Genomic DNA, 20,919 nt, shown 5'->3' on the forward strand with positions numbered 1-20,919 from the left:
ATCCTGAAAAATATAATAATTTTGCCCATGATTTCAGAAGCCTATCTTTGTGGAGCTATTAATGAAAGGGGACGAAGAGTCAGCTGATAAATGGGCATTGGCCCTATTTGAACTAACTATTGAGGAGAATTCACCCTTCATGACTACTACTAAGAGTGTGAAGGTTGAATAAATAAGAGGTGCCAGGACAGTGCAGCTGCGGATTGCGCTTTCATTAGATTGAGATGGGAACATAAAAAAAAGTATCTGGAGGAAGAAGCTTGCGATGAGACTCACGATCTGGGACAGGGTCATAGCGGTAGACAGGGAAAAGTATTCTAGGAACTTTCTGGTTACTCAGTGCATGGGGATATGGCCAGTGCAGGGATAAGAACGTCATGTGCATAGTGTCACAGGAATGGGGTACACATTTATCCAGTCTTTATGCCTCCACTAGGACGAGGAACGGTTCCCAAGCAATCACCCCTGAGAGTGGGTGTTGGTGGATGGGATCTTGCTGAATCTGAGGTTAAAGAAACCATTCTACAAAAAAAACTAAAAAAAACACTGGGCCCAGATTTTGTCCCCATAGATTTCTACAAGGCAGTTTTTTTTATTATAGGTCCCGAATTTTACTAAGGTTTTTAATGCTGTGTTGAGATCTGTATAAACACCTAAATCATGGTGTGGGGCAATAATTGCTCCTCTATTTAATAAAGGCATTAAAAGGGACCCATCTAATTACCATCTGAAATCCCTACTAGATGGGAGAAGGTGAGAATTATGGGAACGGTGGAGCAGGCCATGCGATTATGCTCCATATATGTAAAGTAAAAAAGACAAAGGAATGTCCTATTCTTATTAAGGTTTATTAATTTGAAATCTGCTTTTGATCTAGCAGATAGGAAATTACTTTGACTAGCGTTACAACATCGGGGTCTGCATCGGTATCTGATTATGGCCTTGGAGACCTTGCATAGAGATACATTTGCTCAGATGCGCTATGGGCCAACGAGAGAATGCACGGAGGGTTGACGGATAACTACTGGTGTGCGGCAAGGGTGTGTGCTGGACCCCAGCTCTTTTCACTATTTTTAAATGATGATGGACCTTACCTTGATAGTCTGAACTTAGATTGCCTGAGGGTCGGTAATTCGCATATATATGCGGACGACGTAGTCCTGCTTTCTCTTTTCGCTTGCATAATATATTCAAGGCTTCTCTGACTACTGTTCAAGGAAACATTTGACCATTAATGTTTCCAAACCTAAATCCATGATATTGAAGCCAAGAAGTGCTCTTTTTCCGTGAACACTGAGATCTTGAAACAGGTAATTTACTTTAACTATCTTGGGATAAGGTTTGACACTAAATTGACTTGGAGACAGAACAGTTAAAAAACAGTTGCAATATTAAAGCGGGGAGCAGCTTCAGTCATTAAATGTAAGCAAACAATAGAGGGGCTGTCACCGAGTTCATTACTACAGGTTTGCAGAACCTCAGCAGTTACAGCAGCAATATGTAGAACAGAAATAAGGGGGTTATATAGATTATTCCATACTGTAGAAAATTGAGAACAGGTTGCTGAGAGCAATATTGCTGTTGGGTCTGGGAATGCCTCTTGCTGCGCTTTCCTTGGAATTGAGCATTACACCTAATTCCGACCTCATTACTTTAGCTCCAATAATGTATTGGGTTCACCTGCAGAGAAAGTGACTAGCGGGCATTCATTTGTATGCCACAGGGAAGCTAGCCCATTATCCAGAATTGGCCGGAATGCCTTGGTGGAATCATGGTCGCAGCACTTTAACGTTGCTGCAATTCAGTATTATTTGACCAGTATTAAGGAGGCGTATTGGCAGTATAAAAACCAAAAGCAATATGAGTCTAGTTAGACTGGGACCCTGGCATATGGATTAATAAAGCACAAAATCTTTATTGGCTTTGAATCTAATTTGGACGACATTCACAGCTCATTATATGAAAAGTTCTGCCTTGAGACCCTTCCATTGAGGGCCATATGTATCAAAGGGTTTTACCCATTCTGTGTCTATGGGAAAAAGTGTTCATACATATGGCCCTATGTTGTTAAATGGAGCAATGGCGTGGTGAACAGTGAATTGTGTGATTGTGCCAGTGGAGAAATTTAAAATATCACCGATGTTACGTTAGTCTCCCCTATTGTAGTGAGTGTGCACATGTAACTTAGCCCCTTATTTAACATTTACAATGTTTCAACTGAGACCGATTGTGAGTGGGAAGAGGAAAAATGGATGACCTTTAACTTGCAACATTTTTGCAGCTATTATTCTATATTTTAAACATTCTTATATTGTCTTGCTAGCTGAGCAAGTGTGGGTGCCCCTGCTGGCCTTGGTGCGCTGCTTCTTGTTTTGAAGAGGATTTTAATGATGTGACTTGATAACCCGTTTTTCATGTTTGTATGTCCATAATGTATTTTGTTATGGCAAATGCTGAGACAAATACAATTATAATAATTCCTACATATGTGAAATGTTGTGCAAAAAACTCTCCTTCTAACTGAAATTAGCCATTTTTCTCCTTACCACAACAGCTAAATACCTCACCCTGAAGTAATGACATTTGCCAAGTGGCGTTGCTAGAAGTGACTTTTAAAAGGTGGGGGCACACATAGGGCCACAGATACAAGTGCTGAGGTCACCAAGAAGGTTATATCTATACCTATGTATGTGTGTGTGTAAATGTTTGCCTAAAATATTTAATTCTGACTGTATGTGTGTGTGTGTCTATCATCTATCTATCTATCTATCTATCTATCTATCTATCTATCTATCTATCTATCTATCTATCTATCTATCTATCTCTCGATTATATATACACATATATACACACACACACACACTCTCTCTCTCTCTCTTATGTATTCGGGCAAATTAATGTGTGTGGCAAGGTGCAGTGTTTTTCTGTGCCACCTACTAGCACATTCAACAGCTGTGATGGGGCGCCCAAGGAGACGGGAGCAGAAGAAATAAAACTGGGGCATACGGCCCCCTTCAGAGATGACAGTGTTCTTACCAGGTGCCCTAAATACTATCCAGGGCACTTGTAATTGACTCCAAGCACTTAAGCCTGGACTTTTATTGCTCACTTCCAGCAGTTTAACATTGCAACATATTTGCAATACTTTGTCAAGCAATGAGTTATGACTGGGCCATCTAATGTGTATTCAGTGGGTAGCTTTGTCGAATAATGCTGTGAAGAGGAATCTGGTAGATGCAGAAATTAAATATATCACTAGTATAAGGAAGTTCATGTATGCTCAAAGAATGAAACAAGACCGAGTCAGGCAAAGAGTTACCACCTGTATCCAAAATATACGTTATCAAACAATGTTTGTCTGCAGCTCTCTCTTTTACCACTAGGCAATATCTCTTCTCATCATGACTGCTGCAAAACAGATCACCATAAATAAACAAGCATTTGCAATGCAATAGGTCTTGCATTTGCAAGAGTTAGAGCTATTGGCATTGTAAATGACAATGTCTTTTACCTATGTGTTGGAGTGGACGCATAAAAAATGAGTGCAAGCAGATAACAGACAGATGAATATACAATGCATGTAAATTGATAGGGAATGAGTTTCGAACAGTGGTGGAGGGATGGGTGGACAGGCAGTGTCCCCAGCAGAGCTGCTGTCAGGCAGCAGAGAGCGAGGAAGCGGCAGAGAGCCTGCATCTCCCAGCGGTGCACAGAGTAGACACACACAGAGTGAGGGCACAGGTGTTTCTAAAGAGGGATTGCAAATAAAGCAGGTCAGCGTGGGATAACCCACTAGCATGTGGTAGCTGCCACCAGAGAACTGTTGCTGCTGCTTCCGGTGTGCATAGCTGCCAAGGTTTCAGATTGCTTATGTGTGATATTTTCACAGATTTGTTTGGTTATTAGTGACATTTAAGACCAAATGTGTGACACTCCGGGCCTGATTAAAAGTCTGGCAGTCCAAGGTGGTGCGGCAGTGGCGTCAGTCACCACCTCACCGGCGGTCCGACTGCCGCATTACGAGTTTGCCAGTCTGACCGCCCTAGGACCGCCAATGCCGCCAGGGATCCGCCATTCCCTGGGGGTGGCATGGTGGTCAGAGGCCGCAATATGATTGGCGGTTCTGCTGCGGTCCCGCTGAGCATTTTACGAGTTTCCTCTCCGCTGGCAATGACATGGAGGTTCCTCCTCCATGTCAATGCTGGCAGAGAGAATACAAAGGGGGCCCCCTATGCCTCCTCTGCTTGTACATTCAGAAAGGGGGGCATAACATGTGCCCCCCTGGGTGCATGCACCAGAGTTCCTGAATGGCATTGACTTTTCAGTCAATGCCATGCAGGAACCTTATTAGGCGTTCCCAGTGCAGTGCCTTTTTCAAAGGCCTCAAGGCCTTTGAAAAAGGCACTGCCCTGGATACGCTATGCCGCCTGCCCGCCAGACTACAAATAAATTGTAGTCTGGCAGGTGGGCGGCGGGGAGTCGCAGCGGTGCAGTGGGGGTGCGCCGGTGGAGTGCCGCCTGCCCTTGCACTGCTAAACTCGTATTCTGTCCCTTTGAGTGACATTTTCTCACAAGCAAAATTAAGCATTTGAGCAACAAGAAACTATAAGAAGTTCTTGAAACTGCTGCAAAGGACTATAAATGGAAGGACACACTAACCTGCCCAGGTGTGCTGGAGCTGTCAGGAGGACTTTCTCTAATTTACCTCAGCCAGCACCTGGGCAGTAGCAGCAATTCCTATAGACCCGGCTGATGGGCAGGAAACTGAAATAATTAAAAACATCCTGCGCCGGCCAGATTATCCTCTTGCAGGTTGTCTCTCATAGTACCTTCCCTGCTAAAGCTTGCCTTGCTTGCTATTTTTTTTCTGGGCTAAATTCAAGGGATATCGTCCATATTTCTCATGGCCATATTTCCTTGAATGTTAAAAAAGAAGTAGGAGGACTTACCTATGATGTTACATTAAGTGGTATTACCGCCAATGGGTACCAATGTGAACTACAGTACTCACATGAAGTACAATTTTAAGTATGGCAAGTGTAAAATCGATGTGGAGGATAACCAGAAGTCATTTCAGATCCATGCTGAAGGATGCGGTTTTATCATGTAATTCTCCACTTGAACCTCAGTCCTTTGTTTCTTTTATATCATGAAACAATGGTGTTTGCTTCTATCTTCTTTAGTTTATTTGTCTAGTATTCACATTCCTTGTTTGGCTTTGTTGCATCTTAGTTGTTTATTACAAATTTCTTTAAGCGTTTTTTATGCATCATTTTGCTTTTTCCTCTCCCAGGGTACAGTCTTTATTGCCAGAAATGTACAACCCTTCATAGAAGTATTTTTAGTGCCTTGCTAAAGATCTCCCCATCAATCCTTTCGGTTAATCTCGAGGACACTTGTGAGATAGTTGAAGGAGGTTACCTTTATAATCTCTCCTCGAGAAAGAAGGAGAACGTAAGATAAGTGTGACCTACTATTAAAAGATAGGTGCCTGCTAAATACCACAGTCCATAAATCAGTGATCCCTCAAGCATCTGTTAATTGTCTCTATCTAGTAGGGTACTAGTGTTAATGTATTATGAAATTCAGTCTTTTTTCATGATAAAGTAAAATGTGTTGATTATTGCACCCACTTTAATTTTGAAGACAAAGTAATAGGCAAAGTTTAACTTTAGATTGCAAAAGTTAAATTCTCTCTAATAAGTAGGTGAGAAGATGATGCAACAAACGGTAAGTTTATGTAATTTCTTGCAACACACTTTATGGCCTCAGAGTCCAGGCAGCAACTGCTGCTGCTGGAACACTGGCACACCAAACTGTGTAAGTCTCTAACCCCAACTTTCCATCTCCAACCTGGTACAACAGTAGGTTAACCAATATTATGATTACTGTCAGACCCTGATTACTGTTTTCCCTGTGAACATTGGTTTGCCAAAGATCCTGAGGGATGAACCATCTGTGAGAGGTGCTAGACAATGACCTGCAGAAATCGATGCAAAAGTAGAAAAAGTGAGTGGCAGGGTGAATGAACTGTTGGATAGGATAAAGAGACCAAAAGATTAAATGAACGATTTGCAGAAGGATAGCAAAAGACGTCTGAATGACATTGAAAAAGGCCACGTTGATGAGTAAAGCACTCCTATGGGTCAACCATATCTAGCTCTGTAAAAAAGAAGAGATTAAATAACATGATTCGGCTCAAGAAAATCTGAGCTCTCGGGTCCTCATTCCCAATGCCTTCTTCGATGAACAGGTGCAACTTCTTTTTTAATTCAGAAGTAACCATAAATCAAGAATAAGTCACACCTCTCACAAATAAGTCTTCATTAGTTGGTCCCTTAGAATACCCAAAGGGTCAGAGGAATATAATGTACTCATACTTTAAAGCTATACACTGAGATTGTGCAGAACTCTGCATATTTAGTCCTTAATTTGAGATGTAAATGTGGGGAGTGGCATGGGCGAGTTGCAAGAAAATGGGTAACATCTAATAAAGTGAGGGAGGAGGCTAACATCATGGAGGGGCACAGGGAGGGACTTAGAGATACAAAAACACATACAAAAGGGTTCACAAAAGGTACAACTACATGTAGTACTACTTCTGATGGGTTGTCAAGGCAAGATTAGTGTATTCTGATTCTTGGAGGAAAAAATTCCAATTCAAAGCAAGTTGATTTAAACGTGAGCTAGTCCTTTATTTGCACTCATACATAGGGGTGGGTATGAGAAAAAACCAAGGGGTGGCACAGCCAACACGTGTTTCGCCCCCTACATGGCCTATAGGCCTGGGGCTTCTTCAGGGCTGTTCATTTTAAGGGTAGGTAAAAAACATTTGGGATATGCGAATGCATATGACATGTTAAGCACAAGAGTTAAAGAGAAAACAGGCCAGTGAGTCAAAATGTAAGAACGTTAATGGGAGAAGAAAACAGAAAGAACAATAAGATACACATTTAGGAGTAATGTTTAACAACGGAGAATTAGTAGGGAAAAGGATAGTGCGTTTTATAGAAGAAAGCCAAAGGAAAAAAGAAGGGGGGTTTGTTTTAATTATTTGGAGAGGTCACGTGAGGGTTAGTGTGGACGGTACAGTAGGTATCAAGAATAAGTAAGTTAAAGGTACAGTGTGTGACATATTATAGGATACAATACAATATTGTGCATGTCCATATTAGAGAAAGAAGAATCACAGGACGTAATGGAGGTCATCAAGACCAAAGAAGTCAAAGGTTCCATATGCCACAGATCATTCGAGTGTATACACAGAAACATTGTCATATATCGAGAAAAATACGTTATTTGTATCAATTTACAGGGTAAATGTAATGTGATCCACATACGCGTAACGGTATGAAATTTTCGACAAGTCATAGAGTATGGAACACGAGAGTGAATAAATAACAGTGCCAAAAAAGTATACATTGGTGAAGAACGGCAATGACGAAACGTATATATGACACATTGTGGGCCAACAAAACATTAAAGTTTGGTGTGTAAATAAGTAAAAGTTATATATTTACAGGTTTGTACCGGGTCATGGGCATCAGGGTGATGAGTTGATATTGCGTCGGTAGGGTTTGTCACGAGAGAGAGGATTTAAATTAGTCTTTATAATGGAACTGGTCGTAGCGCATGCAAGGCGAGTATGGTGATATCTCAATTATAGACGAGAAAAGTGAGAAGGCTTAAAGCCAAGTGGTCGTGATTCAGTGATCAGGTAAAATCAGGTGGCGTGGTTGTTGTGTAATAAAATGCTCGAGGTGAGTATCTTGGTTGGTTGTACGCGAGATCGTGAATAGGGTAATCAAGGAGGGAATTTACAGGCGTCTGAATCATTCGAAAGAGTTCATTAACGTGCACTAGGTATTTCATGCGTGAACTTATAAATCGGCCGTCAAAAAGTCGAGGTCGGCAGCACGGCAAATTGTGGTCCCAAACGGGATAGACGTATTTATATTTACGTGGCGCGGTATTGTGAGGGCATATGTAAAAGGTTGAGCGTGCTCTTGAATGATGAAGTTAAGTAGAAACTGATAATACAGTGGTGACAAGACTTGACGTGATTACAGCAAGACGTGATCAGAGAGGCGTTTTCACTGTGCGTGTTTAATTTTAAATTTAAAAGTATAACAAAATACGAGTATTGTGGTCGTGCAGATTTATATTTTACAGTGATGGTATTCGTGACGAGTGAGGTATTTAAGCGTTAGAGGCAAGGAAGGGCAGAGTAGAGCTTACCGGGTATTACTGAAAATGGACGTTTCCACGATGTGCTAGAAAGATATAGTCGGATTCTAAGGGGAGGGGATCAAAAAGGAGAAAAGAAATCCTTAGTTCAAAGAAGGAGGTAAAGCCGACGGGAGTAACTGCTTCGTTGCAATGCTTACCTCAAATCTTGGCTAATGCCCGGTACGAGTGTTCTGTTTCATTCAGTTCTGTTTGTGCGCTTAGCGGAGGCAGCGTAAATAGCGGGGCTCATGGAAGGACATCCGGGTCGGGACCCGGAAGTGGCCTGGTTCGTGCGGGAGCGCCATTTTGGATAGGGAAGGGGACCCATGGCATCGTGCCAAGACCGACGAGCACAACGTTCAACAAGGATTGAGGAAACTTTCTCAACTGAACCTCTAACCAATAGGAGCACAACGTCCAAACCAAACCCTACATCAGCAAGAAATACATTTCAAAACTTGGAACGCGCAGTAAAAAGAGAAACCAGCAAATGGTGGGAAGCAGAATCTTTAAAAAAATACCTTGAAGCAGACCGAATCCCACGGGGGTTAAGAATACTAATCTTTCCCCCTTCAGACTCCACCAACCCTCAATACATGAAGAAATGGGAGGAGAACCTTAAAGAATGTTCTAATAACATGATCAGACAACTCATAGATCATGCAGAAGAGGAATACAATATAGCAAAAACTGAAGTTGACTCATTAAGCAAACACATAGAGGATTCTAACTGGGGAGAACTCATAAAGAAGAACTACGAGATCCTTAATCAAATCATTGACGAATACGAAGAGGATATCATAAAAAGAAAGAATCGTAAATTCAGGAGAGACCAACTTGACTACCAATTCGGAAGAGTGTACACTTTTGCCAAAAAGTACGACACGAAACCACAAGATACTCCAAATACGAACAATTCTGAGCAATACCCAGGAACCACTACTAGCTCTGACATCGACTCACCTGCACCGGCATCGGAAAGTGAAAATCCAAGATGCAAGGTCAATTTTTTAGAGGAAGTACTACGTTACCGACTCGGTATGAAAGCCTCAAACACCACAAATACTACAACCATGGGAGGTTCCCAACAATTTGGACGCCAACAGACACCAACAATCGGCGTAACTACGAGATCCAGAAAAAAGGAGATGGAAAGAAGAACATAATGTCCAGCAACCTAATAAAAAATCTATCCCACATCCAACTGTCCGAAAACGAAACCAGCATACTCAACAAAGGACTCTCATTCTGCCCAACTGCCCAATGGTATTTGACCAAAACACAAATAGATCTCTTCAAATTCATTCGCAAACTAAAACTCAAGGTTTTCTTTGCAGACAGGGACATAAGACAGGAAGCGCCACTCATAGCTACCACTTCGGAACTATCAATCCAAGAACTAGAAAATGTGGATTTACTAACTCACCTGAGCGAGGAAGAAAATGACTCAGATACACTGACCACAACTGCGCTGGAACTAGGAATTGAAACCAACATTTCCATAGACAGCAAATTAACCAAGAAATCTACCTTCCTACCACAACTACCGGCAGGGAACAACATAGATGCCTTTCACTTAGCAGTTACACGTGATCTGGAAAAAGAATACACTAAACACCAACGAAAATTAAAATACCTCCCACATAACATCACTCCAGAAGAGAGGAGAGCGATAAAACAACTAAAAGACAGGAAAGACCTGATTGTGAAAGAGGCTGACAAAGGAGGAAACCCGGTCACAATACACATTGATGACTACATACTAGAAGCAAATCGACAACTTGGGGATAACACCTGTTACGAACTTCTCACGAATGATCCAACCGCAGACATCCTCAAATCCATTAAAACCAGACTTGACAAATGGTATACCTTGGGACTTATATCCCAATCAGAAAAATCATTCCTGTACATACCGTACCCCACCATGCCAACCCTCTACCTCCTTCCCAAAATACATAAAGGGACATACCCTCCACCAGGAAGACCCATCATAGCAGGAATTAATTCGCCCTGCTCACGAATAGGAGAGTACGTGGACAGAAAACTACAGGGACTAATGAAAGAAATACCGTCTTTCATCCAAGACACAAAAGACATTCTGAACAAACTCCAAGATATAACGTGGGAACCAGATTTCATACTAGTCTCTATTGACATTGTCAGCCTGTACACATCCATCGAACACCGCGATGGACTAACTGCAGCACAACTCTCATTATGGACACAATCAGCCAACTTACTGGAATGCAACAAAATGACTCTTGAAATGCTGAACTTCTGCTTGGAAAACAATGTCTTCAGCTTCAATGGGAAGATATACAGACAGAGACGCGGGACAGCTATGGGAGCCAAATTCGCGCCGCCGTACGCATGTATCTTCATGAGCCACGTGGAAAAATTCTGGCTGTGGGACCATAACTTCGCCGATTTTACCTCACACATAATACTCTGGCGACGATACATCGATGACATTTTATGCATCTGGCAAGGAGATGAAACACTTCTAAAAAGATTTCTGGAAAAACTCGACCAAAACCCCTGGGGAATCAAAACGACTCACACTTTCTCCAAAAAGGAGGTCAATTTCCTGGACGTTACTCTTTATGTCAAAGACAATACGTTACATAGCAAACTTTACAGAAAGGACACTGCAGCTAATTCCATCCTGCGAGCTGACAGCTTCCACCCACGTCACAACATCAAAAATATCCCTAAAGGAGAACTTCTGAGGACCCGCAGAAACTGTAGCGAGGATGAAGTCTTCGAAACCAAAGGGAATGAGATCATATCAAGACTATCCGAAAGAGGATATGAGAAGTCCACACTTAAAAACACCATGACAACAGTATCAAAGTTAGATCGCAAACAGATGTTTACAACTGATGGTAAAAGAAAAAATAAGAATGACTCAGCAATAAGATTTATTACAGACTACAGCATTGGTCATCACCAAATCAGGCAAAGCCTGAAAAGACACTGGCACCTGCTACAACACACTCCAAATCTAGCTGATGAAATCAAAACCTATCCGGAGATAACCTTCAGACGTGCCCCGAACCTAAAAGACATACTGTGCAAATCAGAATTTGAGGATAAACGCAAACAAGTTACCACCTTTCTAGACAGACCGCCAGGATACCATACCTGCAAGAACTGTAGTGTCTGTAAACTGAGCCGCGACAAAACCAAAAAGATACCAATGACACAAGGAAAAGAATTCACAATAAAAGAATGGATTGATTGCAATAGCAAATTTTGCATTTATGTGATCCTTTGTCCATGCAACCTACCATACATCGGGAGTACAATCCGACCCCTACGTATCCGGATACAAGAACATTACCGTAATATCCACAAACACACATCCGGTCACCCCCTGACGGAACATTTTGCAGACAAACATCAACACAAAAAGGATTTCATCTTCTATGGACTGGAAATTGTACACCAGACCAAAAGAGGAGGAAACCGAGAACTGAGACTTCGCAGACGCGAAAGCGAGCTGATCATGAACTTCAAAACAACTGAACTAGGACTCAACAAAGATGCAGAAATGCATGTATGGCTGGGAGATGACTAATTGTATTAACTGAATGTCCACCTTTTCTGATTGTTTTTTCTCCCTAGGGTGTGAAACCATTATGATTAACATCCCTATCTTAAAACCTAGAATTTCCTCTCATTCCCCTGGAAATGTGTCTGAATAGTATTTTGTACAAAATCTACACTATATATCCAGAACCATTCCACAGTCCGACCCTTGGTATCCCCTAGAATTTCGCTTTATATTTCTACGCACCTTCTTGAATGGCCAATGATCCATTGGCCCCTTTCAACTCAACTAAATCCTTATAATTTTTCTTACTAGAAACTTTATTTGTCCTTGACTACTAACATGACATCTAAACGGCCAATCTACCTCCCCCGTCCCCTTCCCTATCCAAAATGGCGCTCCCGCACGAACCAGGCCACTTCCGGGTCCCGACCCGGATGTCCTTCCATGAGCCCCGCTATTTACGCTGCCTCCGCTAAGCGCACAAACAGAACTGAATGAAACAGAACACTCGTACCGGGCATTAGCCAAGATTTGAGGTAAGCATTGCAACGAAGCAGTTACTCCCGTCGGCTTTACCTCCTTCTTTGAACTAAGGATTTCTTTTCTCCTTTTTGATCCCCTCCCCTTAGAATCCGACTATATCTTTCTAGCACATCGTGGAAACGTCCATTTTCAGTAATACCCGGTAAGCTCTACTCTGCCCTTCCTTGCCTCTAACGCTTAAATACCTCACTCGTCACGAATACCATCACTGTAAAATATAAATCTGCACGACCACAATACTCGTATTTTGTTATACTTTTAAATTTAAAATTAAACACGCACAGTGAAAACGCCTCTCTGATCACGTCTTGCTGTAATCACGTCAAGTCTTGTCACCACTGTATTATCAGTTTCTACTTAACTTCATCATTCAAGAGCACGCTCAACCTTTTACATATGCCCTCACAATACCGCGCCACGTAAATATAAATACGTCTATCCCGTTTGGGACCACAATTTGCCGTGCTGCCGACCTCGACTTTTTGACGGCCGATTTATAAGTTCACGCATGAAATACCTAGTGCACGTTAATGAACTCTTTCGAATGATTCAGACGCCTGTAAATTCCCTCCTTGATTACCCTATTCACGATCTCGCGTACAACCAACCAAGATACTCACCTCGAGCATTTTATTACACAACAACCACGCCACCTGATTTTACCTGATCACTGAATCACGACCACTTGGCTTTAAGCCTTCTCACTTTTCTCGTCTATAATTGAGATATCACCATACTCGCCTTGCATGCGCTACGACCAGTTCCATTATAAAGACTAATTTAAATCCTCTCTCTCGTGACAAACCCTACCGACGCAATATCAACTCATCACCCTGATGCCCATGACCCGGTACAAACCTGTAAATATATAACTTTTACTTATTTACACACCAAACTTTAATGTTTTGTTGGCCCACAATGTGTCATATATACGTTTCGTCATTGCCGTTCTTCACCAATGTATACTTTTTTGGCACTGTTATTTATTCACTCTCGTGTTCCATACTCTATGACTTGTCGAAAATTTCATACCGTTACGCGTATGTGGATCACATTACATTTACCCTGTAAATTGATACAAATAACGTATTTTTCTCGATATATGACAATGTTTCTGTGTATACACTCGAATGATCTGTGGCATATGGAACCTTTGACTTCTTTGGTCTTGATGACCTCCATTACGTCCTGTGATTCTTCTTTCTCTAATATGGACATGCACAATATTGTATTGTATCCTATAATATGTCACACACTGTACCTTTAACTTACTTATTCTTGATACCTACTGTACCGTCCACACTAACCCTCACGTGACCTCTCCAAATAATTAAAACAAACCCCCCTTCTTTTTTCCTTTGGCTTTCTTCTATAAAACGCACTATCCTTTTCCCTACTAATTCTCCGTTGTTAAACATTACTCCTAAATGTGTATCTTATTGTTCTTTCTGTTTTCTTCTCCCATTAACGTTCTTACATTTTGACTCACTGGCCTGTTTTCTCTTTAACTCTTGTGCTTAACATGTCATATGCATTCGCATATCCCAAATGTTTTTTACCTACCCTTAAAATGAACAGCCCTGAAGAAGCCCCAGGCCTATAGGCCATGTAGGGGGCGAAACACGTGTTGGCTGTGCCACCCCTTGGTTTTTTCTCATACCCACCCCTATGTATGAGTGCAAATAAAGGACTAGCTCACGTTTAAATCAACTTGCTTTGAATTGGAATTTTTTCCTCCAAGAATCAGAATACACTAATCTTGCCTTGACAACCCATCAGAACTTTTGCTAAAACTAGGGGGATAGGGGTTTCCCCCTGTCATTGGGCAAGAACCAGTACCTCTCGACTAACGCTTATTACCTGGCGAGTAAGGGATAGGGGCCTTTCTCCCCTCTTCCGAAGAAAAACTACATGTAGTACTACAGCTTATGCAGGCTCAAATCTACTCCAGGCAAGCCTTGAAGTAAGTCACACACCAGAAAATATAGGATCCGCAATAGAAGTCAATGTAAGCAGGGAATACAACAAACAGCACAAAGCAGAACAACTAAATAAATACAAATAAATAAATAAGTGGTCATATATATATTTTGGTCTTGAATACACTCGTAAACATCTGGTGACAAAGAAATGGAAAAAAAATCTTAAATCAAAATGAAACGTACGTAATGGAATAGTCGTATAACTGCAGACATCCATGCCAAATATACATCACATTGTACAACTGCAAAAACATATAAAATAAAAAATTAGATTAATGTTAAAAAGTAGTCATATAACTGTAAACATTGCAGACAGACAAACCTCAGTATACTAACATAATCACAACAGATGCACATACATGAAAAATTACAAATATTTAAGTTTCAAAGACCTATCATAATATATTGCTTATGCTAAACACACACAGCGACACAACACCACTGCAGCTGATGTCTGCCGTCCACAATGTCTCAAAGCACTGGGAGAAGAGGGAAGAGCCCAGGATGTGGGCTCTATGTATGTGCTCTCAGAAGGGATTTTCAATTAGTGGTTTTGCGTGGCTTATGTGGAAGTCTCCGCTACAGTTATGTAGAACTACACTTTGGCGGAGTTACATGTAAAATATGGCCGTAAAGTTTGTGGTAGTAACTTCACAGTTATATTTTCCGTTTTTCCTGTCCCCAACCCCTCATGGTGGAGGATGAGTACACATACTCCTATTGATAGTAGCAACTCATCTTCCCAGAGTTGCTGAATTGTTTTGACGTGGGGATGTACATCTAAGCATTGGCAGAAATCTGCATTTGTGCAGCTTTCTGCCTTTGTTATTAGGCCGCAAGGAACCTAATTTTCAAAAGCATTTTTGGCAGTATATGTACATTTGTGATCAAAAATACTCCCATCTATGTGTGCAATGGTGGGAAGTGGCCTGGATTAACTCCCCTTGTAGGACGGCCAAAAGAACAGATCACCACCAGGTTTGCTTACAGGGATAAACAAGCATTAGCATAGCCAATAGGTCTCGCATATGGCTTTGCTAATATATTTAAACCATGTTGTACTTTGCAGTTTTGCTTGCTTTTTTGGGGGGTCTGCAGTAGTGTATGTGTTTAGCAAACATATTTTGTAGAGGATGTGGAGTGCGCCGGACTTGATATGTCATTTCTTCACTAGGAGTCATTTCCTTTCGTCATAAACGTATGTTAGTGAACAGACTGACACCCCGCAATAATGTACTATCATCAATGAGGGTTCCGCTTCTGTAACTAGAAGTTACAGCTAACAAACATAGCTTTGGCTTCAGTCACCAGCAATGCTTCCTTTTTTAATGTATTATTAATAATTTTCAGTGATACATTATTGTGCCGTGTCAAAAATATTCTTAGATATTACAGGACAGGGGAGATCATAAAATAATAAAAAAGAAGACTTTGGAGCTTGGAAAATTCGAATTTAGAAATTAATTTAACATGTTCTCAAAAATGAGACTGTGGTACTTATGGCCCGCACGCAACTAGGTTTGCGGAAAGCACTTATTTCATATTCATGTTTTATGGATAAGCTAGGACTGAAATTAAATGCTAAAAAAACATTTATAATGACTTGTGGGAGAGGGAGAAGCAAATGTAATAGCCTCCATATGGGGGATAAAAGGGTAGACTCCACTAATACTTTTTCTTATCTGGATGTTTTATTTGCAAATACGGGCTCCTGGGGCCCAGCGGTGAAAAGTAGGAGTCTATTATTTATGAAGTAAACTGCTGCTCTTGTTAATTTTACCAAGAAAATGGGAAAAAGGCCCCCTGGTATTCTTCTTAACATTTTTCAAGCTAAATGCATAAGCATTGCGATTTATGGGGCGCGAGTTTGGGGCTTTTATGATGTCTCTATAATCCAACATGTAGAAAATGCCTTTTTACGGTTCATTTTAGCTGTACCAGCAAGCTCCTCGGTTTTTAACTGCCACAGTGAGCTGGGTATCCCTTATGTCTCGGATATTATAAAAATGCAACCTGTCCTGTTGTGGCATCGCATATGGATCACTAGCAGCACAGGTTAAAATAGACAGATAATAAGGGATTCTATGAATCTGAACCATGTTAATAAGGTCACGTGGCTGAATTATGTCAAAACATTTCTGAGCGACATAGGGCATCCTGATTATTATTTTACCCCAGAGAAAATGAGTACTATTCCGAGGAAGGAGCTCAAATTAACTTGTTTGTCCCATTTAGAGTCACCCAGGAGATGAATAAAGAGACTGTAGTACAACACTATTTGACTTTAACTACGTATGACATCCAACCGTATCTCATATGCTGTACCGAGGGATATGATAGATATCTTTTAACTCGTTTTAGGTTTAACACTTTCCATCATCTGGTTAGTTACCCAGGAATAAACGATTGGACTAGAGAGCTTTCTCCTTGCCCCTGTGATAACGTGTCACCACAATCTACTATCCATGTGACACTGTTCTGTAAATTATATGCAAGTGAAAGAACAAGATGGATTCTCCCCTTATTAAAACAGGCAGGTTGGAGACAATGTAAACCATCATTTTTATATTTACAATTTTTAGACCGTGTGCTATCTGTATGTGTTATGACTGGTTTTCTGAAAAACGCACTAAGAGCTAGAAAAAGTGTAAATGCATAACGCTTGGAATGCATTGCTCTGCAGGCTAACTCACCTTACTTGAAAGCACATTTTGCACTTTATGACAGATAATTGTATTTTAATTAATGTATTTTATCAAATGTTTTTATCTATCTTGTTTTAATGAATATGTATGCTTTGTGATTTTAAATGGCTAAAATCGAATAAAGCTAAATTTGAATTTGAATTAAGACTGTGGTGTGTTTATTTCCTGACATTGTGTTTCTTCTAGTTCCCTAATTATTCCTGTGAAAAAAAAGAAAGTTAGAAAGTGAGAGGGACGATTCCAACTCAAGGAGAGGCCATGAACTGGTATTAAAAATGGAAGATACTCCTAAGTGAGACAAGAAAAAAACACTGACAAAAGTAGAAGGGGGACAGAGCTTATGGCACTGGGAGAGGGGCATATGGTAATGAGAAGCTTGATGAAAGGGAGAGCATGGCGGGCACATTTTCTGCAGAGAAGGAGGGTGCAGTGACAGAGCAGCCAATAAATGGAATGTCAGAGGCAGAAAATAGTAACCACAGATCGGGAATAAATGTAGCTTAAACCACTGGCAAGGAAAATGCAGAAACAAATACTTGGGGGAGAAGGGAAGCTGGAGGAGTTTGGTGGGGTTGGAGGAAGGGATAAGTACTGAGGAAGAACGAAGAAAAAAGCTTTGAATCCTCATAGGCTCCTGAGAGGGTGAGACGGAGTGCTCATGGCGGGTGAGCACTCGAGCTCTTAAAACGAACAAATATTAACTATTTTTGGAGGGTAAGGGATGTTTTCAGGGCAGGTGAACCCGGTGAAGTCTAACGGGAGGCCCTTTGCTTGCTTAATCACATCTGAAAGAGAATTTAATGCAGTAGCAAGCACTTCAAGGCGTCTCACGCATACAATGAAAGGGTCCCACTACCCATAGTCGAGTAGTAAAAGGCAGCAATGCCTGGGACTGCGGTGTCGCTTAACCTGTTGCACTATTCATTGCTACGCACCTAACCTGATGAAGTATTCTGATACTTCAGGTTTTGGTACAATGTTAAGCGCCGATTTCTCTACAGCAATATGTAGTGGATGTGCCCACACAGAAGCTGCATACTGCTCTCACCAGGATACTTCTACTATTGGATGGGCAGGAATTTCCCCCTACACACCCTTCGCAAGGAGGGTGACACTACTCAAATGATAGTTGATACAGGGCTGGAATAATGAATCCATCTATAACGGGTTCTAATTAGTATGCATCTACAGAAAGTGTTGTATGTGTTTTTTTAGATGTCACATAGTCTATGCCACAAAATGAACAGTTACAAGAAAGGAAAGTAAGGGTGCAGTGGAACAGTTCCCAAAAACAAGCACTGCTGATGGCAGAATGGGGCGAGGGGTATCACAGGTGGGAAGTGGAGAGGAGAAGCACACACAAGTAGTCAGAGGCCTCTGAGGGAAACATTACATTTCCACCAACCAACTAAGGCGTAACGGGTTGCACATTCATAAGTGGTGTTTAAGGTGGGCGTACACAAAAGCCTTTTAGCAAAAACATTTATGTTGGGTTTCATTACCTCTACAAGTGGGGAGTGGGAATACATGCACAACTAAAGAGAGCACTATTTGGGTGGGGGAGCAGGACTCTCACAGGGGGGCGTAGAGCAGATACACTTGCGCCAATTAAGCTGCATTGTAGAGTGGGTGTGTAAACAATCGGGCCGCTGAGACCCCACAAACCTAAAAATATATACAGCTCATACTGGAGATATACAGTAACACATAAAAACACACGCCATTACCTGCGGCAGTGCGCACAAAGGGTTCTTCGGATCAGTGCGCTAGGAAAGTCCCCCAAACCAGACCGAATGAGATGGAAGTTAACAGAAGGAAGCAGGTGAGGACGGTGCACCACACTGGAGCAAACATCTGCCATATGGTACAGAAAAGCAAAGAATGTGGCGAGGAGCACTTACACCACCGATGGGATGGGGTGCCCGCCAGGCAAAATCAATGGCCGAGCAGAAAACTCATGTGACTGCCCCAAGGAAACATCACACCCTCCAGCTAGGTACCACAAACACAAAGACAACCCTTGGCCGCAAGACCAATTCACCCAGCAGCAGGGAGAACAACTCCCTTCCATCCATTGACCAAGAGGGGCCAGAGGTTCTAAGGGGCAGTACAATGTGAGGAGATGCCGAACCCTGGAGAGTCCGAGACCGGGAAGAGGTGCATCAATTGTATGCCTCTGAACTGATCCGCTGAACTGCGAGAGACAGTACTGCAGGTGAGGGACAGTCAGACAGGCAAGACGATGTTGTACAGAGCCGGGGGAGGGTTGCACAGAAGCCATGTTACAAGAGTGACGGTGAGCCAGAGGGTTGGGGGGGTGAGAGAATCATATAATGGCCTACCACGATCGTTGGTTTGTAGGGAGGACGGTTGCAGGCCTGCAATTTACAAGCTCTACAAAGGAAGCTGTGGCGAGCAAACTATGGCACCTCACACAGACGCAGTCCGGGGCTTTTGAGATGGAAGTGATTTTCGGCTTGTGTCTCTTTACAGTAGACATGAAAGAGCTGAGGGTATGTCAGAGGCTGGTTGTGGTGAGTAACAGTGCACGAAGAATGGCAGGAAAAAGCAACGTTTGTGCGCTCGATATATCGAAAGGCAGTAACTCAGAGCAGAGGAGAGGGAAAGAGAGTCTGTGAACGGAAGATGCAAAAACAAAGGAAACAAGCGTGCGCCTCGCTCTAAAAGTGGGAGGGTTGAGGGGAGTGCGGCCGAGAGCACACACAGCGTTTCCCATGCGGGAGCGAGCCTGGGGCACCATGTGTTTGCAAGTTAATTACAAACATATGGTGTCAAAGCTCGCTACTGCAAGGGAATAACCAAACGTGCACGCGTTGCCATTGAAAGCAATGCAACACGTACACGTTTTTGGGGCACAAACTGAATCAATGGCTAAAGGTCTTTTTCCTAAGTTGCGCATGCGTGCTGCATAGGCGAGACCTAAAGATTTTTTAAATTAACTTTGTCATTGAGTTTTCCATTACCCTTTTCTTTAACTTCTCCTGTGCATGCTTTTGCTTTGGAAGAATAGGACCCCATGGGGAAATGTTACCTGACATTCACAGTAGTGCACCTAGAAAACTGCACTTGGCACAGTTTTCCAGGCATTATTTCTTTCATTCCAGTCTGGGTTTTGTACATGGCCTGATATTGGGGCATGTTTACTAGAAATGTTTAAAAGCAAAGAAATCCAAAAATGGCCGCTGCAGCCTTTATTTGAGAAAGTTTGGGAACTGACCGAACCATGTCAAGCAATATGTAGAGGGTTTGCACTTTTTGCAGTTCATTGCCCTTACGCTTAGAATTTTAAAGTTGCAGGCTCCAGTCTCGTTTTTTTACTGCGGATTATTCTAGGGAATGTGAGGAACAGGATGGATATACGTTATATATAATGAATGTAAACCCACATACTTACTTTGTACCTGAACTAGATTTGCATATTTGGTGCTCTTGACATGTACATGGTGTGTACAGTGAATAGATGGCTTTCAGTGTAGCTGCAGTTAACACTTTTTGTTGGATTTATGGGACTGGAAATGTCTGTGAAGTCTTAAAACTTGTAAATCTGCACCTCTGTGTAAACTTACTTCTACAGTTGCCTAGTTACTGCTTTCTCACGAATAGGGCCCATCGTGCCAGCCCGTCTTTAAAGCAGTGTCTAAATTTGCATTGATCAGTTTGTTCTGTCCATTCCACGCAGGTACGGGTATATCTTTAGGGTACTCGGTGTGCAGCTCACAGCTTCCATGATTCATTTGTCATCCTCTCACGTCACTTTCTCATAATTTTTGTTAGTTCCTGATCGCCATGAGACTGCAGAATCATATTTTGCACTCTATTTGTGATCTCTATGGTTAAGTTTGTTGTGTTTCCCCCTTTGCTGCTTCTACTGCCTCTATAT

At 41.9% G+C, this 20,919-nt stretch overlaps 1 protein-coding gene across 4 annotated transcripts in view; it reads left to right on the forward strand.

The window, feature by feature from the left end:
• INPP4B (inositol polyphosphate-4-phosphatase type II B) overlaps positions 1-20,919 on the forward strand; it is a 2,419,090-nt gene that overhangs the window by 2,170,543 nt on the left and 227,628 nt on the right. The window lies entirely within an intron of this gene.

Source organism: Triturus cristatus, chromosome 2_2 (genome assembly GCF_964204655.1).
Source record: "Triturus cristatus chromosome 2_2, aTriCri1.1, whole genome shotgun sequence".
Classification (NCBI taxonomy): domain Eukaryota; kingdom Metazoa; phylum Chordata; class Amphibia; order Caudata; family Salamandridae; genus Triturus; species Triturus cristatus.